At 49.6% G+C, this 24,358-nt stretch overlaps 1 protein-coding gene across 2 annotated transcripts in view; it reads left to right on the top strand.

Moving 5' to 3' along the window:
* Positions 1 to 586: 586 nt before the first annotated feature.
* The window catches only part of WDR31 (WD repeat domain 31), a 607,423-nt gene continuing 583,651 nt past the window's right edge, over positions 587 to 24,358 (top strand). The window contains exon 1 of one of the 2 annotated variants that reach the window (XM_069609820.1): positions 587 to 684. The gene's annotated coding sequence lies outside the window, so the exon portion shown is untranslated. Of the gene's footprint in view, positions 699 to 24,358 lie in introns of both variants that reach the window. The other variant, XM_069609821.1, reaches the window with a different exon arrangement.

Below are 24,358 nucleotides of genomic sequence, written 5' to 3'. Positions count from 1 at the left end.
CAGCAGGGGCGCTGACCTCATGGAGGGGCCCGTCCCTAGGCCTACTCCACGCGGCGCTGCACCAGCAGAGTGCACCCAAAAGGAACTACACCGGAGTCAGGTTAGTATCAACTGCCGAGTCGGAACCGGCTCGTTCTTTTTATTAACATGGTCACATGGTTACCCCATGTGACCATGACGCCACCACTAGACAGTACCATGTCCCCCAGAAGCTGTGACATGCAACATCACCTGGGCAAATCGCCCATCTGCATGAGAAACCCCCAAAACATAACTGAATCCGCCTGGACTTTAAGTAAATCACACCACCGATGCACATCACAACCCCCTAAAAAATACCCCCTACCCAATATTGCCGCTCTTTAAGTAACAATCAACATGAGATAACTGTTTAAGACTTGCCATAAACCAAATTTAAGCACCAAATAATAATCAAGTATAGGAAATGTGCTTTGCAACGGAGGAATCTCTCCCGCTCCTGCAACGCCTTGCCTTCCCGCTCGTCAAACGCCTTGCCTTCGCGCTCGTGCAAAAAAGATGACGAAGTGAACGTTGAAACCCACGTGATGCAGAGCCACCCACGTGATGAAGTGGAGGCGGAGCGTTACTATGGTGCGTTTCACGGGTGGGAACTAGACACTACCCTTTAGGAAACGCTCATGTCCTGATTCCAGGCAGCATCAGGTGAGACTCACCTGGTGAGTGCATGCGATCAAGCTCTTGTAGTGAATTGTATTTGCATTATGCATTTCCTAAAGCATCCATTAACTTAGACGTTCTCACCCCATTGTTATATTGTTAAGAGGAGCCCTTTTGCAACCTCTGGAAACAAACGTTGAAGCTGTAATTCCTTGTATTGTACTTTGCACATGTTGAAATTAAACATTGTAAGCACGTGACTTTCTAAACATCAGGTTTTTAAATTACACAGGAAAGCTTGTTGTTAGTATAGTAGACACAGCTGCTCCGAAGCTCATTTACGTTACGGTTCAGGCTCTGGAAAGCTCGCAGACGCAATAATTGCTGTGCAGCAGTGTCGTCGGCAGGAATCAAATTTAGGAGGGGCACAGAGATGGCCAAAGACAAAAGTGGGGGGGGGGGGGGTGCAGACAAAAGTGGGGGGCGCCCATGAAAGGGAATGTGTGACATCAAAAGCACTCCTGCAGAGAGGCTTTTGTGCACACCAACTATCCACACCCACTACACCTCCCCTCCCATCATTATGCAGACATGAAACCACTCAGTGAGGAATGGCCTATCATTAGCGGTTTTTTGCGCTACATTCTGATTGGAGGGGCTGGTCTTAGCTGCAGAGGGAACTGAACTGTTTTGATTGTTCTGTGTATGAGTCAAGCCGAGTCCTTATGAAGACTTATGACATCCTCTGTTCATTATTTCTGCAGAACGGTTCACTATCCTGTTGTTCCGTTCCTGTGTTGTGTTGTGTTGCGTTGCGTTGACAGTGCAGAGAGCAGCCCAGCTGAGGTAGTGTTGGTTCAAGGGGCGGCCCAGGATTTCAGAGGGGGGGCACGGGTATACATGCCAGTTTTCCGAGTCACCTGGGAGGGAGATTTATTCAGAGAAATGGAGAGACAACAATTTCCCCATAAGAATGCTTTGGGGAAAGTTTAATTTTAGCCCGGAGAATGTAAAAGTATTTTTCCCTGAAAAAACGGGAGTCTCCCGTCTAAATCGGGAGGGTTGTAATGTATGCACAGGCTCCCCCCCCCTAGCAACGCCACTGCTGTGAAGCTACTACACAGACCCTGCTCTGGTGTAAGTGACTACATATCAGCCACTGATAGCACAGTGATATGATACACACTGATAGCTGGTCCGATAGCACAGCGAGTAGAGTGCTCGCTTTGACATCTGTGCAGAACCTGCTAACGAAGGTTTGAATACCCTGGGTAATAATAAGCAGTGCTCAGATACCTGAGGGTTCATAGCGCTATATAAATACTAAGTTATTAATTATTATTATTAATCATTATATATAATAATCCGTCCCGTTTCTTGACCCGGGCGAAGCAGGCAGCTGCCCGGGACGCAATTGCCCCAGGGGGCACAATTGCCCCGGTCCCTGGAGGGTGAAATTTCCCTGTGTGGGGGGCTCGATTGCTGTGGGCAGAGTAGCCAGCGCCCCCAAATCCTCTCCTGCCCCGGGCCCCTGATCTCCCCCAGCCGGTACCTCTCTGTCTCTGCGCCAGAGTCTCTGCAGATTGCCTTGCTGTGGTTTCTTCACAGACTTGGGGGCAGCTTGCATGTCCTTCCCCTTGTTTTTCGACATAGTGCGTAGGCAGGTCTGATGGGAGGGAGCCCTGCCCCTCCTCTTCTCCTGATATTGTTTTGCATCCTTCGGACTGCTTCTGGGCATTTTGTCAGGGCATAAGAACCAGGGACGTCATTTCACCAAAATGCCAGGTGTAGCGGAAGTGACATCACGTGACCTATGGCCTCTGATGACATCACCGGAAGTTATGTAATTTGCCCCACACCCTGAAGTGACATCACGGGAAGCGATGGAACATGATCTTTCACCCCTTGACAAAACAGGAAGTTGCATCACATAGCATTGTTCCTAAGTACACTACGAAGAATATAGTTATGATATCACTATAATGTGATATACATTTCATACAAGAATGGATCACTATATGTATCGTTAATATCAGTGTGTACAGGCCCAGATTACTGTAAATGCAATCAGACGTCCAAGGCCAAATGTTAATGATGTGTTATTATATAGCATTTACACATAAGTGCTTTTATATAGAACAAATATACATACAATATCAGCCAACCTGTGTTGGCACTCATTAATCGACCTCGGAAGGATGAAAGGCTGTGTTGAGGTGTTTAAGAACAGACTAAATCAGTGACTCACCCCTTTAAGTGTGCCTGAAATAAACTTTTAATGAGTCTTGTAATTATTGTATAGAATTCCAGAAAGACGAGTGTTACACTTTCGGAACCCCCTGTTTATTTAGAGGCCTGAACAAGAAAGCTAGTACTCCACAAATAAAGAGCCACGTGGCGCTAGCCACAGCCCATTAGCTTATATATTTTTTTAAAAAACATTTTTTTTTGCATTGAATTTTTTTTAGGGGTAGCCTGGGAGACCTCAGTGGTCGCAACTGCAACCCCCAAATGACATCCCTAGTAATTACCCCCTCCTTGCACCACTTTGTCGGTCTGCCCATGACTGTGCGGTGGGCTTTGAAACTCCCCTCTAACTGTGCGCAGTTGAGCCACTGTTTATCCTACTCCTCGGGTTTCAAATGATCCTCCTCCTCCTGGCCTTGGTGGCAGGATAACTCTGCCCTGAGCCTGACCAAATGGCATCTCCCTTATTCTTCCTTGCCCACCACGAATGTAGATGGACTCTTTAGCCCTCTATTCAGCCTCAGAATTTGCCCGGGGAGACCAGGGCCCCACAGGTCACTGTCTCCTATGCGTGGTGTGCCTCTTGCTCCCTTGTCTCCATGGCTGTGCTTCAGGATGTGGGTGCGCTGGCTCAGGCACTATATGCAGTTCCAAAATCCAAAATGTACATGGGCCTCCAGCCGCCCCGGCTATAATACCACAGGGCCTCCACTGGTCTTCTCTGCAAAGTGCTGGCTTCAAAGCTTGGGCAGGGGCCCTCCCGCCATGCTTCTCCACTCCTCATTGTCACTCTTCTCAAAGCTGGTGATCACTGCCTGCATTGGCCAGCCTCGGCTTGCCTGCACCCTTTCCTTGAGCCAGGGCGCACACTGACCTGTGATGGTTCTACCCCAAATGGGGATAAGTGGGAGTTGAGCCCCTCGGGGTCGCCGCCTTCCTGCCTCTTCGCTGTGCGGCCCCTCCTGGGCCTCTTGGACGCTCTGGGTGCTCTCCTCTGCTGCGCAGCTCTAAGAATTGGGCTACGGGTATGGCCCCTCCGGATCCTCCTAATCTCTCTGATGAGACGCTGCTTTGCTGGCGTGGGGGTGGTTCGGTCCCGCCTCGATCTTCCCGCTGGTGCTCAGCAGCAGGGGATCCCCTGCTCCACGAATCCAGCCCTGGTGGGCCTCCAATATCACAGCCAGCTCCTTCCTGACAGGCTCCTCTGCTGTCTGACAGCGGCTGCTTTCTGCCACCCCGTGCCTCTTAGCTTGGCCTGCACTGGCCACAGGCAGAATGCCCCCGCACCGCAGACACCGCAGAGACGAAGGCCGCACACCTGCCTCTGCCGAAGTCCCCCAGCGATCCAGGCTGTTGCACTCCACCACCGCAGCCTACATTTATAAGTCCTCGCCTGGGGAAGGCTCTTTTATTCTATCTTTATTGTCCTTGGTGCTCTTCCCTCGGTGGCCATCTGAGAATCCTAATCACAATGCACTTCTTAATGGGTATCCATCGTAGATGCCAGTGCAAAATGCTGTTTCTTTTTTTTCTTCGAAGGGATGGTATGTGCTTTAATATGGCTGCACTTGCATTTTGGGGCACCCAGTCTAGCCATTCTTTGCTGTGGCATGACATCTTTTCTTTACTGGGATTCTGTGACAAAGCAAGCATGATGAGTGTTATTGTGTGTCTAGACTGGCATTTAGGGCAGCCAGTCTAGCCATTTCTACTGTGTTATGGCTTTTATCACTGGGTATCAAGGGTAAAGCAAACATGATAAGCATTATTATGCATCTAGACTCGCCTGCATTGTGCAGCCAGTTTGGACACATTTTTATTTTTGTGACGAGACATTTTTAAAGGCAAAGCCAACAGGAGTGTGAGGCAGAGCCATGATGGGCATCTTTTCTTATAGTATCATTACTGGCATTATGTTATGTCAGTTGATTTGTATAGCACCGCAACCACCCAGGGCAGTCTCAGGCGCTCGTGTGAATCTGCAAAAAAGTGGGGTGGGGATTAGTGGGGAAAAGGGTGAGAGGATAGGTTCAGAACCAGGAGTAACTGGCGTTTGTGAGTGTTTTGCATGCAGTAACTTGTGAGCAGCCTCTTGCATTGTAACCGTATGGGTAAGATTCCATGCCTCTGGTGTGTGGTAGTGTTTTGTGTTGGTGTTAGTGTTGTGTGGTTATGATGGGTTGGTCATGTGCACTGGTTAGATAGTGTCCATAAGGGATTCAGAGTCACAGGTGGTCGTAGCTGTAAGGTAGTCCGGCATCTCGGTGTGTTGTTGCATTTTAGATGGCATTGGGCTATGTGAGTGTTGACTCTGGATTTCGGCATAGTAATGGTTCTCTGTATGTTTGAGTCTCGCTAGTCCAAGATCTGGTGTAGAAGCGTCAGTTATGTAGGAGGAGCAGGAAGGAAAGAGCGTTAGTAAAGTCGGTCAGTTCGTTGTGGTCTCTCTGGGGCGACCCTTTGGATGCTGCTTGACGATATCTAGCCAGGTTCTTGTTTGCAGTTCTTTGGCCCCCCCCGTCTCCTCTATAGTTGTTTGTTTGTGGTGGTGTTTTTTTTGTTGGTGTCCCTTCTAGGTTGTCATTGTCTGCTGAATAGCCAGGTTTTGAGCAGTTTCCTGAAGGTGATGTGGTCTTCTGTGGTTCTAATTATTTTGAGCTTGTTGTTCCAGGTGTTAGCAATTAGACGTGAAAACGCTGTTCCGACGAATTTCCTTTTTTCATGGTGTTTTGCCTCTTGTAGATCGTTGCTGGTTTTAGTTCCTTTCCTGGGCGATACCGGCTAATCTTGTCTTGCAGGAATTCCGCTCCTTGTCTGTGCAATGCTTTGTGGGCGATGCAGAGTGCATTGAATTAGATGCGCTTTTGTACTGGTAACCAGTCTAGGGTTTTCAGTGCTGGAGTGATGTGGTCTCTTCTGTTTAGTCTTAGTAGGATCCTGGATGCTGTATTTTACACGCTTTGTTTTTTTTTTTTGGTGAGTCTTTCTGCCATTCCTAGGTAGAGGCTGTTTGTGTAGGTAACTCTTGTGAGTATCAGGGATCTGACTAGTTGTAGGAGCAAGAAGCATTTTTTGGTGATTGCGTTGACTTGCGGTTCCTGTGATAGTCCGTTTTCCATGAGTATTCCTACGTTGTTTACTACATTGGTACTCTCTGGTTGCCTTCCTATGCCGATTGGCCAGTCCAATTGTGGGTTTATTCGTCAAACCCTGCGGGTGAGAGCATTATTTCTGTTTTTGCCGGGTTCAGTTTGAGGTTGTTCGTTGTCATCCAGTTGTTTATGTCTGTGAAGCAGTTGTTGTGGCTGATTGTGTCAAAAGATGCTGAAATGTTCAATAGAAGGAAGGCCGATTAGTTGACTTCTGCGTTTATTTTCAGGTCGTCCCATATCGATAGAAGTGCTGATCCTGTTCCTCTCAACAATCTGAAGCCAACTTGTGATTGGTTGAATATTTAGTTTGTTTCAATGTGTTTTTAAAAAAAAAACTTTATTTAGTGCAGTACAAGACATACATCCTCAGAAACACCTTAACACAACAGTATGTTGGCATCAACTTTGAGCACAATTGTAGACATATAATCAGACATTACTAAGATTAACATACATTGTTTTTAACATCAAGTCGCGACACATTTGTCTGAGCTGATCTCTGCTTTAGCAGGTAGTCACGGAAAGGTTCCCAAATGTCCTTAGGCCTGCATCTTGGTGTCACCACGCAAACATAGCCCTCCTCCCTCTCATTAACATAGGTCATCTCGGTATTTCTTCAAGATGGCCGCCGTGGAGAGAGGACGTGCCTGAGCGCGCTCCGGCTCTCCCCTCCCGGGCCTATACAGCAGCCAGCCCACATGCGGATCTCTCGATGAGGTAGACGGAGGAAACGGTCCCCGGAAATCCGCAGACGAAGCCCCCCATATATGAGGGCCCATCGGTGCCATACACAACGGCGGTAAACCCCAGCGCGGCCGGTACACATTGGCGGACCCGCGGTTCCCTATCGACCCACACTCCGGGAGCAGCGGATGCGGAGCGGGACCCGACATCGAGGCCGCCCACCTGAGACGCAGAACACGAGACTCGTCCCCTTCGCCAACGGATTGAATCAGCAATATCCCGCTGGGGAGACGAACTGGAGCGGGGGAATCGCAGAGGAGGAGACCCCCTTCCCCCGTGAGCCTTGGGCGTAAGAAATACCCGAGACTGGGCACGGAGGCGACCCCAGCGCGGCACCGCTTGGAAGGGCGAGCGGAAGAACCAGCCCCAGAGTCGGATGCGGGGAAACGACACTAGCTGGCGGACAAAATAGTAAGATACACGTCCGAGCAGATCGAGGGAAGGGAGCGAGGGCTCAGCACGAACAACAAAAGGCACAGCGCCTGGAGCCGCCACACTAGCCTCGATCTTCCCCGCTCTCCGGGCCCCACACATATTGGGAGGAACGCAGCCCGAAGCCGGGCACTTTCTTAAGGTACGCGATCAAACTGATTGAGGGGAGAGAGCAAAAGGCTCACCACGAGCAACAAGAATCATGGACTCCCGAAGCCTGGCACACTAACCGTAATCTCCCCCGCTCCGAGAGCCCCCTCACACATTGGTAAGGGCACGACCCGTTGGCGGTCACAGGCCACAGGCAACGTACAGAGAGGAGAAAAGGGATCCTCCAACGCGGCAAGACACAGTCATAAATTGGGGAAGCTCCCCACCTCCACAGGGATCAGCCTCAGGTGGGGAGCGGACACATACAGCTGTGACTCCCCCGCTCTTAGGGCTAATAACAGGCGAACCCCGGTCTGAGAACCATACGGATCGGGGCCAGACGACTACGGAAGATCAGCAGAGGCCACAGACCGAGAAACACGCTGACAGGGCCGGTCCCCATCGAGTAGCTTCCACGAGGAGGCATAAATGTCAAAATCCAGAGGGAAGCACGGATCAACCAACCCCTCAAACCAACCGCCGAAGCAAGACCACAACTTGGCCCAATTCTGGGGGGGGGGACAAAGGAACCACGGACAAAGCGAAAACTCCCAAACGACCAAATAGCGACCTGGGAACGAACCTCCCCCACGAAGACATGGCCACAAAAGAGGATCTGAAGATGTGGTTCGGGGAACTCCAAGCACAACTCATGGACTCAATGAATGCGCATCTGGATGCTATGAAGTCCGATTTCAAATCGGCCATGCAGGAATTGAAAACGGAAGTATCAGGCCTGGGAGAAAGAACAGACTCCTTGGGGAAGATTGTGCAAAACATGGAGGAAGAGACACAACAAGTTGCAGAAACACAGGAACACTTAGCCCGCCTAACGCACAACTTGGAAATCCAATGTGAAGACTTGGAAAACAGGTCACGAAGATCGAACATTAGGATAAAGAACGTACCAGAGACGGTGGAGGATAAAGATCTTAAATCAGCGATCCAGCAAGTTTTCTCAGACATTCTAGACCAGGACGAGGGAGAAGAAGTCCTGATAGATCGAATACACAGAGTGGGACCAAAAAGATCGACTCCCCAAAACGATCGCCCGAGAGATGTGTTGGTGGCCCTCACCAGATACACACAAAAAGAGCGGGTGCTAAGAAAGGCCAGATCAATGGACTACATTCGAATGAACGGGGAGAATATACAGCTGTATCAGGATCTGGCATTGACAACGCTCCAGAAGAAAAGAGAAATGTCCCAGATAACGAAGGAGCTGACAGCCCGCCAAATTAGATACAAGTGGACATTTCCATTTGACCTGCTGTTTACGTGGGAGGGCACACAAAAAAGGATAACTTCACGGGAAGAAGGGCAAAGACTTATGAACCTGCAGGACCAAGACGAAGACCCCCCGCAGGCAAGCGGCTCAGGCCCCCCCGTTAAGACGACACTCACGGGATGGAAAACGATGAACAGGGGAGAGAGACGACCAAGCAGGAGGAAGTAACGCACAGGGGAACGTCTAGAATATCGGAGCAGAAGCAGGACACAGCAGCCATCGGGGACAGGACAGAGACAGTAAGAATCCGAGAGACTAAGACACAGGTGCCGGGAGGAGGGGGAGGGGAGAGACACGGGAGGCCACTGAAGTCATGACGAAGGGTTTAGGATCCCCTTCAAAGTTATCCCTGAGTACGGTAGAGGGCGTGAGGCACGAGGCAACACGCCGAGGTGCCAGTAGTAAATCATGCCATCCTGAGGGCAGTTGGGGCAGGGGGGGAGGGAAACACGCCAGTTGGGGATTGCATGACACAACGGGGGGCGGCAGGGGGAGTTGGGGACAGGGGAAACCCGGGGATAACTCTGGATTTGCAAAAGAGACGAGAGGATCTGTGGCACACTACCTAATTCGGGAAGACACATGGGGATAAAGATCCTGACACAGAATGTAAGGGGCCTAAACTATCCAGTCAAGCGTAAAAAAGTAGCACATTCCATTAAGCAGGGGGCTTTTGACATTGTAATGCTCCAGGAGACACATATAAGGGCCAAAGACAACCATAAATTCCGCCTTAGGGGGTTTAACCAAATCTTTCAGGCAAACGCGCCAGAGAAAAGGGCTGGGGTTCTCATAGCGGTCAGAGACTCCCTGCACGCACAAGTCAAGTTCTCATGGGGAGATAAACAGGGGAGAAGCCTAATAGTAATTATAACGATAGATGGCCGACCCCTGACATTGGCAACGGTATACGCCCCCAACACAGGCCAGGATGGCTTCATAAGAGAGGTCCTAGACAAAATAGATCAACAAGCCGCTGGAGAGGTAATACTGGGGGGGACTTTAACATGGCGTGGGACCCATCCTTAGACAGATCCGGGCCCAGGAAACATAGTCAAGATGCCCCATCGAAAAACCTAAAGCAAAAAATCACGCACCTTGGGCTTGCTGATGCTTGCCGCAATGGCAACCCAGAACGAAAAAGCTATACATTTTACTCGCACGTACATAATACGGCCTCGAGGATAGATTATCTCTGGGTTTCACTGAGCCTCCTAGGTAAGATAAAACAGATAGAGATTGAACCTAACACGCTCTCGGACCATGCCCCTTTGTGGATGACCGTCATCTGGCCCACACATTATCCCAGGCTTTGGAGTTGGCGCCTCCCGGAGGATATAATTAAGGACCCAGTGACGGCACAGAAGCTCAGGGAACATATCACAGATTTCTTGGCTGACAATGACCTCCCAGACACAAACAAAGACACAGTATGGGACGCTCTAAAGGCGGTAATAAGGGGACATCTAATAGCACTCAAAGCACAGAGAGAAAAAAGGAACCACCAATGGGAAAAGGAACTAGAAGCACAAATAGGGGCGATCCAGGCAGAACTGATCCAGACTCCCACTAGGAAAATCATGCGTACATTACGACACGTGCAGGGGCAGCTAGAAGCCCTACGTACGAAAAAAGCGGAAAAGGCACTTCTATACACAAAACAGTGGTACTATGTAAAGGCGAATAAAGCCGATAAACTCCTAGCAAAACAATTGAAAAGTACTCAGCAGACGCGAACAATAAAAGCTTTAAAAGATGAGTCAGGCCAACTGAGGACCCAAACCTCTGAGATAGGGCAGGTACTTGAAAGGTTCTATCAAAAACTGTACACTACGGATCTCCCTAACAGAAATCTCCAAGAAGACTTTCTCGCCGGGATTCAACTCCCCGTACTGGGGGAGGAAGAGAGGCTAAATTTAGAAAAAGAAATTACAATAGAAGAGGTCAATGCAGCAATACAGTCCCTCCCCATGAACAAAGCACCGGGCCCGGATGGATATACCGCCCTCTTTTATATAACATACAAAGACATCCTCGCTCCTGTACTCACGTCCCTATATAATACTTTTGGGGGGAAGGGATCAGTGACCCAAACCATGAATGAGGCAAAAGTACTGGTGTTCCATAAAAAGGGGAAGGAAGAACAATGCCCCACCGCCTACCGCCCCATTGCCTTAATAAATCTAGACGCTAAACTGTATACTAAAATATTAGCTGCTAGATTGGCACCACTTCTCCCTACACTGATAAACCAGGATCAATCAGGATTCATCCCTAATCGGCAGACACATGACAACCTTCGTAGGGTCCTCCATTTGGTCGAAAAAATAGGCATTAAACAGACCCCAGCGGCACTGGTAGTTCTGGACGCGGAGAAAGCGTTCGACCGGGTGGTGTGGACATTTCTATTCCAGGTCCTAAAAAAATGGGAATGGGTGAAGGATATATCGACATGATCCGGGCCAACTACAACTCCCCGTCCATAAGAATAGCTGTGAATGGCGGATTGTCGAATAAAGTATACCTAGAGAGAGGGACGAAACAAGGGTGCCCACTTTCCCCCCTTTTATATGCCATCTATCTGGAACCCTTACTGGCAAAAATCAGGGATATACCAGAGGTAAAGGGCATAGAGATGGCGGGACAGGAGCACAAAGCTGTGGCATATGCAGATGACATGCTAGTGGCTATAGGAGACCCGGGGCGGCCCCTACCGCATCTAATGGAAGTTATAGACAAATTTGGGGAGATCTCGGGATTAAAAATAAACAGGCAAAAATCAGAGCTACTGATCCTGGCAGGTAATAAAGAAGAAATCCGCGCAAGTGCGACAGAATGCCAATTGAAGGTAGCAACCACGGGTATCAAATATTTGGGTATCACTCTCACCGGGAAAATTGATGAACTTTTTTTTTTTTTTTTTAAACTTTCTTTATTGATTTTCAACAGATTGATAGACCACGAACATATCAGGTACTGCATATACATTACACGTCCATAACTTCCCCCATACCACCCTCCACCCCCACCCCACCCCCCAAGACTCCGATCAACTCCACTGTTCAATATCGAGCCAGTTCAGAGGTCAGGGCTGGCTGATCAACTGAGGGGTCATCCACCGCTCCAAGGTGGAGTAATGGCACGGTCAGCGACACCCAGCGATGTAATTCCTCACTGGAGTCCAGCCTCTGTTCGTGGATAGCGGTTTCCCACGCTCCGGTCTCGGCTGCCAACCACTTAGTGAGGTCGTTCCACCATTGTGCTTCAATCGGGCCTTTGGGGCTCTTCCAACACATGGCTATGCGTCTTTTAGCCGTGATATAAATTAAGTCTTTGAGTCTATTTAGGGGTTTGTTTTTGCGATCACGGCTGCACCTGCCCAGGATGCAGGCCACAGGGCTATGTACGTCCAGTTCAATGTCTGCTTTTGCCACCCTTCCCCGCACCTGCATCCAAAAGGAGCGTATCGCTGGGCAACCCCAGAACATGTGAGTCATTCCCGCCTTCGGCTCATTGCATTTAGGGCATAGCTGGATGGCTGCGCCCTTGAAAGACGATATAGTTTCCGGAGTTAGGTAAGCCCTGTTGGTAATGTATAGTTGGATAAGTTGCAGACGGGCGTTTCTGGAGATTTTCTTGTGATAGAGGGTTACTCCTTCCCATTCCTTGTCGTCAAATTCCCGGCCCAGTTCGTGCTCCCACTTCCCTCCGCTCCTGAGCTCATTCCTGGTCGTGCCTAACATTAAGGCTTCGTAGAGCCGTGAGGTCTCGTGGCCCCCCTCGGCGGTGTTCAACATAGTCTCAATAATCTCGTCCTCCGCTGCAAGAATGGTCGCCACCGGCCATCTGTCTTTCATGGCCTGGATCACTGCTCTGTGGAGCAGAAATTGTCCTGTAGGTAGCTCCGAGGACTCGCTCAGGTCGGAGAATGTTAGGATTACCCGATCCTGAACCAGGTCTCCGAGGGTGGCCACCCCGCAGGGCTCCCACTGTGCTCGCGTTTCCAGTTGCCCCCACGGGCGATGGGTCATGACTGCTGCTATGGGGATCTGTGGGGAGTACGGATCAGGGGACCCCAACGTTCTGCAAGCCCTTCTCCAGAGCCGAGTTCCGAGCTGTACCAGATAAGGGTGCTGCCTTAGGGCGTCCTCCTTGACCCAGAGTAGGTCCCTGAGTAGGAAGCCTGTCAGAGCTGGTTGGAGAAGTCTGGTATCTGTGGTGATCTCATCGGCCATCCATCGCATCACATGTCTTAGCTGGCTTGCAAGGTAGTATAGTTCGAAATTGGGGACTTTCAGACCCCCTCTTTCGTAGGGTCTTTGAAGTGTTTCCAGTGCTACCCTGTGCCTGCCCCCCTGCCAGAGGAACTGCCTGCATAGTTTATTGATGTCTCTAAAGAAGGAAGGGGGGATGTTGAAGGGCACGTTGGTGAAGTTGTGTAATAGGCGTGGAAGTGCTACCATTTTGAGGAGACCTGCTCTCCCGGCCACGGAAAGCGGAAGCTTCCCCCAAAAGTCCATGGAATTTGCTAGGGCATCTTTAGCTCTGACTGTGTTGAGGATGTGTTCTGTGTGGGGGTTACGGTGTATAGTGATTCCAAGGTATTTGAAGGAGGTCGACTGCCATTGCAGATCTAAGGAGGGCAGGGATCTGAAGTTTTCTCTGTATAGTGCAGCAAGCGGGTAGAGGCAGGACTTGCTTTTGTTAATACGGATTCCTGTGTGAATTTGGAAGCATTCTAGGGTTTCAAGAATGTAGGGCAAGAGGTGTTCGGGGTTGTGTAAGTATAGCAGGGTATCGTCAGCATACATGGAGACCAGATGAGTTATCCCGTCGATCTCAATGCCCCCATCGCCATACTCCTGTCTGAGGTATGCGGCCACGGGTTCACTGGCGATGATATAAAGCATCGGGGAGAGAGGACATCCCTGGCGAGTGCCCCTGTGGAGAGACCACGAGTCAGAGTATGTCTTGTTGGTCCGCACCCTGGCAGATGGGTTGGTGTAAATCAATTTAGTCCAATTTAAGAAAACAGGTCCTATTCCCATTTTTATCATGGTGGCATATAGCCACTCCCAGCGCACAGAATCGAAAGCTTTGGTGGCGTCTAATGACGCGACCGCGTATTTCTGGGGCCTCAGTTCCGTGCTGTATATAACGTGGTGCAATCTCCGCAGGTTCTCGGTTATGGAGCGCCCGGGCACATAGCCCGTTTGGTCCTGGTGGATTAAGTGTGGTATTACCCTACGCAATCTGTTCGCTAGGAGAGAGGTGAGGATTTTACCGTCAACGTTTAACATGGAGAGGGGCCTATAGGAGCCGCAGTCCGTACCTTCCTTGCCAGGCTTGAGAAGGGGGATGATAACGGCTTCCCTCATGGTGTCGGGGAGGGTGCCGCGCTCATAAGCTTCGTTATACACTTGGGTCAGCAGAGGAGCCAGAGTTTCCTCGTAAGTTTTGTAAAACTCACCGGGGAGGCCATCAGTACCAGGGGCTTTTCCAGAGGGGAGGGATCTAATGATTGCTTTTACTTCGTCGGGAGTGATGGGCTCGTCTAGTGTTTCGGCCATCTGTGAGTCTAATTTAGGCAGCTCAATGATGTCTAAGATGTCTTCAATGCTGGTATCAGCCTCGGGCGGGGTCTCGGAGTAAAGATTATGATAGAAATCTGAAAAAACTGAGTTGATTTCAATTTGGGTATGTGCCGTGGTGCCATCCGGCTTAAGAATTTGGCAAATGGGAGCTCGGGGGGTCTCACTTTTATACAACCAAGCCAGGAGTTTCCCGGGTTTGTCTCCTAGGGCGTGGGTTCTTTCAATGTGTTTAGTATAACTCAATTTACCCAGGGATTCCCAGTGTGTTAAACAGGTTTGCTTCAGGTCGGTTATTTTTTGTAGGAGTTCAGGGGTTAAATCAGCCCTGTTTTCCAATTCACCCAGCTCCGCTTCCGAGCGTTCCAGGGAGGATGTGATGGATCTACGGGCCCCTCCTATGGACGCAATCATCTCCCCTCTTATGACTACCTTGTATGCCTCCCATGCAGTGCCCATGTATCTGACGCTATTCAAATTTCGTTCCCAGTACTCCTCGGTGTAGTCGCTTACGTGTTCCCGAAGGGTCGCGTCATGGAGGGCTTCGGCTCTAAGCCTCCAAGTGGGGATCGGGGGTCTAGGCGGGAACACTTCCCAGGTGGCCAGCAGCGGGGAATGGTCAGACAGGACCCTGGGCAGGTAGAGGGCGTCGCTAAACATAGCTTGCTGTTCTTGGCTTACAAACAAGTAGTCCAGCCTCGTGTGGACAGCATGGGGAGGGGAGTAAAAGGAAAAAACTCGCTGATCAGGGTGCAGTTCTCTCCACAAGTCTCGGAGTAACAGCTGGTTAGTCAGTTTGGACAGAATCTTGGCCGGGGGGGATGGGCGGGTATGTTTATCATCAGATCTATCTTTTAGAGGGTCTAGGGTGCAATTGTGGTCACCTCCCCAAATCATGACGCCGTCCCCGTAGGGGCTGAGCCTTGGGTATAGGGAGCGGAAGAAAGCGGTAGCGTCGTGGTTGGGTGCATAGGTGCTAATTAGGCATACCTCTCTGCCTTCGATGGTGCCATACGCTAGTGCCATCCTACCTTCATCATCAGTCTTTGTGCTTATTAGTCTGAAGGGGGTGGTTGGGTCAACCCATATCAAGACTCCCCTTGCATAGGAGGAGTAGGAGGATCCTATCAAGGTTCCTCGCCAAGTTTTGGCCAATGCTTTAAGTTTATCAGCAGAGAGATGGGTTTCCTGAAGCATGGCAATCCCGGCTTTGCACCTTTTCAAGTATGCGTGGACGCGACGTTGTTTCACATAGCTATTCATGCCCCTGACGTTCCACGTGATGATTTTTATCGTGGCAGCCATGGGTAATAGGGGGTATAGCGTCTGTTTGGGGGTGCAGGTAGGGGCCGTGTCAGCGGCAAGAAGCATGTAGGGGATGTCAGTGGTCTAAGCGCTCTTAGATAAGGGTACATAACTGTGAAGCAACTGCCTCTTGTTCCCCCACTCGGTGGCTTGGGTGTCGCTTGGCTTAGGGGCTGAGTGGTCCTCGGGTTATGTATTCTGGACGTCAGTGGTCTAGTGGTTTCCCTTCCCCGGCACCTAACCTTCGTGCCAACTCCCATATTCCCTCCCCCCCGTAACTTTAAACAACTCAAACTAATAACAAGTCGAGCGAGGTATCCCCCGTCATGACTATCCCGTTTCTGCTCCATTAGACCGTGCATTGGTCGCCTGGTGCCCTACGGGCGGGTATGGGTATACCCAAAAAAAAAAAAACAGGAAAAGATTCCGGGGGTGGAAGAGTGTTCGACTCTGGTGCCTCGCTGCTAAGGATCTGTTCAGCTGTGACAAGCTGGCACTTGCGTGGAGGGGACCATGGGGGTCCTCGGGCCCAGCGCCGCCAGCGTGGTGTGGCTCAGCGCGGTCGTCGCCCCTTCGCCTCTATGTCGGGGATCTGTTCCCTATCCATCCAGTCGCGGGCCTCAGACGGAGTGTCGAATAGGTGGGCTTTGTTGTTGCGTATTACTTTCAATCTAGAGGGATAGAGGAGCATGTAGCGCAGTCCGGCGGCCTTCAATCTAGCTTTGGTATGTATGAATTGAGCCCTCTTCAGTTGGACCTGGAAGGTGTAGTCGGGGTAGATGGATATTTTGGCCGAGTCTCTGAGGATCTGGCCGCCCGACCGCGAGTAGGCCAGGATGGTCTCCCGGTCTCTGTAATTAAGAACCTTCGCTATTACTGGTCTGGGTGGGGTGCCAGGAGGGGGTCTTTTGGTGAGGGATCTATGGGCCCTCTCGATCGTAAAGCCTTGGGACAGTTTCTCGGCGCCAATCTCCTGTAGCATAAGGTTCTCCACGAAGTTCGTGGGGTCGGATCCCTCAATGCCCTCCGGCAGGCCCAGGAGGCGGATGTTATTTCGGCGTGCCCTCCCTTCTGCCTCTTCGGCCCTTTCCTCCAAGTTCTTCACTCTTTGCCGCAGTTCGTCAACATCTCTGAGGAGCTCCACTTTGGTTTCTGTATTTTCGCGCACTTGAGCCTCAAGTGTATCAGTCCTGTCGGCTAAGGAGCGGACGTCCTGGCGTAGGAGGCCCAGATCTATGGCCACCGCGTCAATTTTTTGCTCCATGGTGGTCTGGAACAATTTAATGGCCTCAAGGATTTGGGCATTGCTAGGTTCAGTGGCCGTTCCCGGGAGGTCGGGTTGTGCGTCCAAGGTTGTGCCGCTAGAGGTTTCGGAAGCGATGGGGCCCCCAGCAGTGAAGGTATCTATGGTGGTTTGGCGCTGTTTGGACCTGGCTCCTTTGGTGGACATGGCGGAGGGCCTGGCGGATCTTGTCTACGCTAGCGTGGGCCCGGGGCGGATGGAGCCGTTCGGGGTGTTACGCCTCGGGGTTCCAGAGGATATGGTGGGCAAAGGGGGTGGGGGAATGCAGGTCTTCCCCCGGCTCACCTCGTGGGCTCAGCGACGCCCGGGCCTTCCGTTCTTCTCTCCGGCCACCACTCCAGGGGCTCCGCTCTCGGCAGGCTGCGTGCAGCACCCAGGCCGCGCCGCCCTTCGATCTCCGCTCGCGTGTCGAGTCGCGTGTGCCCTCCGCTGGTCAGGTGCAGTATCGGGGCTCCGGGCCCCGCACGGGTTGATGAGGAGGAGCAGGGCGGGTAGGCCGCTCGGGACTCCGTCAGCGGCACTGGAGGCAATGCACGCGGCTGAAGGGCTTCCTCTCTCGGCCGGGCATCCAGGTCAGGCAGGATCGTAGGCACCGTATCCGATCAGCTCAGCTAGCGCGGCGCCGCGGTCCGGGCGCGGCTCTGGTGTAAGGGCTGCCGCGTATCTCAGCGCGAGGGAGCCGCCATTTTGGCTTTGGTGGGCGGCGATTTTCCGTGCGGCAGCTCTTACTTCATAGGGTGCCTCCGGGCTTGGAAAAACAGCCAGCGGGTGCAGGATGGTAGCAGCGTTCGATGAGAAGGAGTGCAGGCTTCAGGGGTTCACATTTAAGTAGGAAAAACAGCTTATGTTGGTCGCATCGGACGGAGCGCACCCAGAGCACGTCCTCTTCACATGGCGGTTAGCCACGCCCCCCGGGAAAATTGATGAACTTTATGCTCATAATTACCCCTTAATCTTGGAAAATATTAAAAAAGATTTAGTAAAATGGAATCCATTGGCGATTTCCTGGTGGGGTAGAAGCACGGCGGTCAAGATGACCATACTCCCTAAACTACTGTACCTATTTCAGGCCCTCCCGATAAGACCCCCCAGGGAGTTCTTTAGAGCACTTAGGAAGGAGGTGTCCAAATATGTTTGGCAAAACAAAACCCCTCGAATCTCAAATGCGAATCTGACTGCGAATAGAGGGGAAGGTGGGTGCGCTATGCCACATTTCAAGAACTACTATGATGCAGCCCAACTGTGGGTATTAAGGGAATGGATCCCAGAGCGAGGGGAAAACATTTGGGAGAGGCAGGATAGAGCGGTGGCAAGGACACCCACCAGGCATATGCAATGGATTAACAATCGATTTCGACACGACAATACGCAAGTAAGTGAGATACTGAAGACTACACTGGGGGTGTGGGATGCAGCTACCCAAAAAGAAACCCTGACTAAAGATCCCGCTCCATTTATGCCAATGTTTAGCAACCCAGAGTTCCCACCGGGAATGGAAATAGGCGCCTATAGTAAATGGGAAGAGGCCGGGTGCAAAATGGTGGGGGACATGCAAGAGGACCAACAGATAAGATCATTTGCGGACTGCACAACGCTTTTGAATCTAACACCAAAGGATCGATTTAAATATGAACAGCTCTGCCACTGGTTACGTACCCCACGAATAAAAGAAGCAATGTTTAGAGGCCTGACCCCTTTTGAAAAGTACATTATGACGCAAACAGGCACCCGCAAATTTGTCTCAAATACATTTAAATACATTAATGCACAACCGGAACCAACCACATGGCAATATATGAAAAGTTGGGAGAAAACCCTGGACTATACCCTCTCCAGGGACAGATGGGAGTATATCTGGCGTCAGATTCCAAAATTGACGAGAGCCATCCAAAATAGAGAAATGTGGGTGAAAATAATGCTTCAATGGCACTACACCCCAGAGAGACTACACACGATGTTTGCCAACTCCCAGAACAGGTGCTGGAGGGAATGTGGGGGGCAAGGGGATTGGCGACACATCTGGTGGGAATGCCCTAAATTGAGCACCTATTGGGGGGAAATTAAGGCCCAAATGCATTAAAAATGTTCCCGGGTACAGACCACCTGGGGGTCGAGGTATGGCTGGGGGGCCTATGGGACCCCAAGGATAAAACTCTCAACACCTCGCAGAAGAGGAACTTTATGGGTCTGTTGATAGGGGCATGGCTGGAGTTGGCACATAACTGGAAAAATAAAAATCCGCCGGCAGCAGTAGATTGGACACGTAGGGTGTGGACGCATCTGGCTATGGAACGGTTAACATATAGCATCCAAGGAGAACATGGGAGGTTTAGAAAGGATTGGGGACAAGTGATAGAATGCCTCCATTTGGACTACAAGGAACAATGGTGTCCGCACACAATAAGGATACTGGATCTATTCTCGTGAAGAGGAAGCACAATTTCGCGAGAACATTGCCAGATGGAGTTATCCCGGAAGGGGGGATGGGGGCGGGAGATGGTTTTCTTTTCATTATGTTCTGACTGTTACTTCATGTAAAAATAATAACAATATATTTAAAAAAAAAAAAAAACATAGGTCATCTCTCGAATCCACATTTGAATATCCGGGGCAACCTTCGATTTCCAATGATACAGTATACATTTTGGCAATCAAACAACCCAGTTTGAAGAGACAGCGTATTTAACCGATACCATGCCAATGTCACAGAACAAGTATTTGGGGGGTGAAAGCGTGTGAGGGACATCTGTAATTTCGTATTAACAATTTGCAATCAGCTGCCAGAACTGAGTTACCTGCGGGCAGCTCTAGTACATGTGATAAGAATCAGCCACGTGACCGCCACATTTTACACAACCGACATCAGCCGTGGGAGCAGACCTAGTGATTCTTGCAGGGTTATAATGCAACCTGTTTAGCATTTTGAATTGTATCAGCCTGTGTCTAGCGTTAAGAGATACTTCCTTTTGTTAAGCGACACCAGCGGAGCCTCTGTGCATCGTCCACCGACCTATTCAAATGTTCCTCCCACTTTTCCTTGGCACTTTGAGCAAGAGTCTGAGCACCTTGAAATTTCCTGTACAACCTAGATATCAACCCTCTAGGATTTCCGTCAGTAACCACAGTCCCTAGTATTTTGCATTCATTGGCCTCGGCTGGGAACGATGGCCAGCACCTTCTGACCGCTGCTCTCATCCTGTAATATTATATTGATTCAATTGGATTATTACCCAGTTTTTCTGAGAAGTCTGTGTGAGTGACAAAGGAACCATCAGGAAAAAGATCATGCAGCGTCAGTTCACCCTCAGGGTCCCACCCTCTCTGTATGTCCTTGTCGTATGTTGGGGCTAGTCCCGGGCAATTCCAGAGTGGGATTGCACCAAAGTAGGGGGAAGATGCCCCAAGCCTTTTGAATATCCTAGCCCAAGCGTCAGGGTCCAATGTGCATGTATCGACATGTTGGTTAGCAAGGACAATAGTGCTCAAACTCGAAGGGGAAGTGCTATACCACTCTAGGGCCGCTTGTATCGGCCGTTCTTGTGGTGAATGCCAGTAACCGGCAAATTGTGCTTGTGAGACATCGTAGTATAGTTCGAAGTCTGGGGCCTACAGGCAACCCTGTTCAAACGGATTGGTCATACTCTCCCATCTCATCCGCGGGGTTCCCGCACCCCATGTAAAGCCGATTGCCAGGGATCATAGTCTATCAAAAAACATGCGGCCAGGCCATTCCGGAATATTAGTGATGTAATATAGCAATTTGGGGACCACTATCATTTTTGATAAGGAGAGCCTGCCGTACAAGGAGATGGGAAGTCTGGCCCAGAGACTCATCTTGTCCGCAAACGTTTGTAGATACTTCTCATGACTTTTGGCCAACTGGGAGCGATGAGTGCATGAAACCACTATGCCTAGATATTTAAATTTGTCCGGGACCCATCTGAATTGGGCAGTAGAAATATTGTTCAGCGAAATAGCTCAGACTTGGATTCGTTGATACGATATCCCGAGTAGGTGGAGAACCTCTGCACCTCCTCCAATATCGGGGCTAGATTTCATATGTACAGCTACGTATCATCGGCATAAAGAGAGATTATTTGTGGCAGGCCAGCGATATGCAGACAACAGTGAATGTGTTTGAAGCGCATATTTAGACACAATAAGCTCTGCAGTGAGCGCAAATAGTAAAGGGGACAGCAGACAGCCCTTCCTTGTGCAGCCCCCCAACAGAAATGTGGGAGAGAGTGTGACCCCAGTGCGGCTCCTGGCAGCCGGGGAAGCATATACTAAGCGGACACATTGAATGAAAAAATCCCCAATCCCATCCGACGCAGCACCGAGAACAGAAACTGCTAGGAGACCGAATCAAAAGATTTCTCGGCATCCAATGAGGCAGCAACCGATTGTGCTTCCGGGCTAAGTTGTGAAATAATACCGAATAGTCTTTGCAGATTAAACGCTGTAGAGCGTCCTGGGATAAATCCTGATTGATCTGGGTGAACCAGCTTCGACATGTATGGGAGGAGCCGTGAGGACAGCAATTTAGCCAACATTTTTGTGTCAGAATTTATCAGGGATAACAGCCTGTATGATCCCATGTCAGTGGCGGGTCTGTCGGCTTCAGCCGGAGCGATTCCTCCCACACACGTAGCAGGTTAGGAACAAGGGTGATATGCAGCTCCTTATATAATTAAATGCCTAGACCGTCCGGGCCAGGCGCCTTGCCCGACGGAAGTGACATAATGGCATCTGTCATCTCCTCGGGGGTCATTGGCTGATTAATTGTCACACGCCCCTCTAATGGCAATACTGAAAGCGGTATCTCGTCTAAATAGCTGTCCAGCTCTGCAGCTGAACAGCCATCGGATCTGCATAGAACCTATGGAATTCACATGAATCGAATCGCCTTTGGGCTAGTAAGAGTGAGTCCAGCGGATCCCTTTATCCCCGTAATATGCTGCACCCCTTTCTGAGATCTAAACGCATTAGCAAGAAGTCGGCCCGATCTATCAGCCTCTCCGTATCTACACGCTCGAATGGGATAATACAACAAATGGACCTCCCTATCCGCATATTCCATGAACTTCAAGAGATTACCCTTAATAAAACAGGGCATGATCTTATGTTTTGCCATATTAGTCCTGTAGCTTCTTGAGGTCTGTTTCCAACATTCCCAGCTCCCATCTAGTGTCCTTCAGCGCACCCAAAGAAATAGAGATCATCTCCCCCCTGACCCACACCTTAAAGGCCTCCCAGACCATGCTGTGATGCTGTACCATTCCGTCATTTCTTTGGAAAAACGCTACCACTCAACTATGATGCTTCTCCAGAAAGACCGGGTCTGACAGGCATGCGGGGGGCATGCGCCATGGGGCACGGGGAGTGGCATGTCCATCCCACATCAATGTCATAGTGATAGAGGAGTGATCGGAAATTGTGCGAGGGAGAATCTTGCTATCTTTTACCTGTGTTATCAGTGCAGCCAATAATCAATTCTTTAATGGGCATCGTGAACTGATGAATAGTATGTGTAGTCCCATATATCAGGGTTGCAGCCTCTCCATACGTCTATAAGATCAAGGTGTTGCATTATGTTCAAAACTGTGTGGCCTGGATTGGTTAATTTCCGTTGAGTGGATTGGGATCTGTCCAAAACACAGTCTAATATCAGATTGAAGTCCTCTCCCCAAATAATACATGTGTGGGCACCCTCTAATATGATGTCCAGCACCTGACCATAGAACGCAGGGTCATCAACATTTGGGCCATACGTGTTCACTAAGTTTGTGGTGATACCTGCCAATTCACCCCAAAATAACATATGTGCCTAGTAGGTCTACGCAGCGTTTAGTTTCTTGAAAAGCGATAGAGCGGTGTATCAAAGTCATGACTTTTTGGGGTTGTGGGATCATGCTGGTCGGTGCCTTTCCGAGTGGTTTGGGACTTATTATTATTTCTGTTGCCTTTTCTGGCTTCTTTGTCTTTCTTGTGGTGAGGCATGATGTATGGGTTGTGTTCCTTAGTGGGTGTGCTCTTTCGATTGGTGTTTTTCCTGTTTTTTTGGGTTTAGTCTTTGCCGTTTGTGGTTTGTTGTTGCTTGTATTTGGTAGGTTGTAAGTAGTTGAGATCTCGGGTGTGGTTCCATTTGTTTATTGCTTCTTTCTTTTTTTGATCCAGTGTGATTTTCTTTTTTTTTTTTTATCCTGGAGGTACTTTTGGTTATGGTTGTTCATTATTGGTTTTTGCACAAAGCAAACGTGAATACTGTGTGAAAGCGTACATGTGAATACTGACATATATTGGTGCAGTCATGTTAGGGAGAATTCTCATTTCTGTGCTAATGTCCTTCAACCTTAGAGACCCCCAGCTCTTTTGATGAACTGTAGTACCTTTTAATTTTACCCCTGGAGTATTTTATAAAACTCTATCGGCAGACCATCAGGGCCCAGAGATTTTCCAGTGTTTAGTCTTGCAATTGCTGCCCTGACTTCATCTAGTGTAATGTCTCTTCCTAGAACTCTTTCATTATCCCTTGAGATCTTCGGGATGTCTATATTTTCAATGAATCCCTCGTCAGCCCCATTAACATTAGCTTCATTTTTGTATAAATCAGCATAGAATGACTGAAAGACCTCATTTATTTCTTTTGGTTTAAAAGTGATATTCCCATCTTTGCCTCTTACTGAATTAATTTTGTTTAATGTATAGCTCTTTGTATATAGTTAAAAAATTAAATAAAATAAATGTTTACCCCCGGAGTGAGTGAGACATTTTTCCCACTACCCTCATGTGTTTTGACCTGAATTGGATTATGTGTTTTCACTGTTTTGGGAGTCTGACAAACGCCATAGGCATCTACTTTTTGTATGATGACACATAGCACCTTCAGTGCAGTGTAACTGAGAAATCATTTAGATTTCTCATACAGTTTAAAATACATATTCTTGTGTGAACTACTGTTTCCAAGAATAGTAAAGTGAAATTGACTTTACTTACCTTTTCTCTTTGTGGGTCCAACTCGCACCATCTTATGTGGAGTGCTGGGGGGTTACCTAGTAGCCCCTTATCCTTCATTCTCATCTAACATTTTTATGTTACCCTCTCTACTTTAAATGGCTGGTGGCAGTGCTTTAATCTTTCCTACCGTTGTGCTTTTATACCGCAGGCTGAACCCTCGGCTGCAGTATAAAACACATGGATGACCATTTAATCAAAATGGCCCGTCTTCTTTTTTCGCCATTTTCTGTTTCTGAGGTCAAATGGCCCGTCTTCTTTTTTCGCTATTTTCTGTTTGTGAGGCCTTTCTTGGGTTTTTCTCTGTGCGTCAAAACAGATTGGAGCCCTTTGTTTGTCTTGCCTTTGGCGGGCTTCAGCCCTGAAGCTTGCCTCTGGCTCTAATGTGTCTCGAAGGACAGGATGTGAGGGAGGGTCCCCAAACTCCCCTGTCCTTTGTCTCTAGGAATACCTGAATGCAACCAGTCCTCATTGGCTGGCTGGCTGTCCTTGC

This window comes from Ambystoma mexicanum, chromosome 8 (assembly GCF_040938575.1).
Source record: "Ambystoma mexicanum isolate Mex_15411 chromosome 8, UKY_AmexF1_1, whole genome shotgun sequence".
Lineage (NCBI taxonomy): Eukaryota > Metazoa > Chordata > Amphibia > Caudata > Ambystomatidae > Ambystoma > Ambystoma mexicanum.
Note: the sequence above shows the minus strand (reverse complement) of the source record. Positions and strands in the feature narration are given on the sequence as shown.